The following is a 1423-nucleotide window of genomic DNA, read 5'->3' as shown; positions in this document are numbered from 1 at the left end:
TATTGTGTGGGCTCACTGTTTCTTGGTCCATCAGCTGCACTGTCAACTATGGCCCCTCTCCAATAACCTTTAATCCATCTAACAGAGTGAGCAATCAAACAGCTCGGTGAAAATTTACTTGAGTTCAATAAATTCTTGGATACGCTCATTAATTTTCTCAAAAAGCTTCCAAGAGGGTAAGTGGTGGCCTAGAATATATTTATTTATGAGTTGCTTGGCATGTAGTCATGGCCTTAATTTCACATACAGGGAAATGCTTTTAGCTGCAAGCATTTTAACTTCTGTTCAGAACACAACAAACTCATCCTCTAAAATCGTGGCAATTAATTTATTGCTAAACTTTAGAGGGGTTTTAATAAAACCCAGCCATGTCAGTAAAAGTTATAAACAATAAAGAATGTTGTTCATACAGATATTTGGTAAGCTTTTTCTTTCAGACATTTTCTGGTTTGTGTAATCCACCAATACTGCTGTTTTGTTTTAGAACGGACTGAGTTGCAAATGAATAAAATTCCTTTCACAGGGTCTCATGATGAGATTATGGGACTCCATTGCTTTTCCTTCTGGTTTCCACTCCCTATTCCTTCAGATATAATTAAATTAGCCAATTTAACGTTTACCTTGGAATTATCAGTTAGGTTAGTTTTATTTTATTTTTTTAATCTAAAGAGTGGTTTAAAAAAAATGTTTTAAAGTAAACTCTATTGAAATGCAACATCTACATAAAAACATGCAGATCTTAAGTTGTACGGTTCAACGGAATTTTCACAAACTGGACACACCTGTGTAAATAGTGCCAGCTAAGAAAAAGAACATAAACAGGACCCATATGTCCTGCCTTAGACCCTGACTCCAAGAAGATGCCACTCTCCTGACTTTTATACTATAGACTACTTTTGCTTATTTTTGAACTTTATATAAATGGAAACATGCAGCATGTATAACTTTAGGACTGGCTTCTTTCACTCCACTTTACGGTTAGGAAAGACAATGGGTTGGGACATGTAACAATAGTTTGTTTATTCTCGTTAAATACACTATAGTTTACTTTATCTATTCTATTATTGATGGACTTTTGGGTTTCTTTTAGTTCAGGGCTATTACGAATAGTGCTGTTCTTGTGCATGTCTCTGGTAAATTTATGTGTTCATTTCTGTTGGAGATACGTCTAGGAATTGAATTGTCAGGTCATAGGGCTTCACTTGGTATCGGCTGTCTTCATTATGATAGGTTCAATAATGTGCTGGAGTTGGTTCTCACCAGCGAGCAGGAGCCAACAATTAAATTTTCAGTAACTTTGAGAGCTGGTTGTTAAAACACAACCATTATTAAAGATTAAATTATACAAACTTAAATAAATTATATTAGAAATAAGTATTCAAAATTCATCACCTTCTAATATTTTACTACATTTGACTATCAT

This window comes from Pteropus vampyrus, unplaced genomic scaffold, assembly GCF_000151845.1.
Source record: "Pteropus vampyrus isolate Shadow unplaced genomic scaffold, Pvam_2.0 Scaffold12, whole genome shotgun sequence".
In the NCBI taxonomy this organism is placed as follows: domain Eukaryota; kingdom Metazoa; phylum Chordata; class Mammalia; order Chiroptera; family Pteropodidae; genus Pteropus; species Pteropus vampyrus.
Note: the sequence above shows the minus strand (reverse complement) of the source record.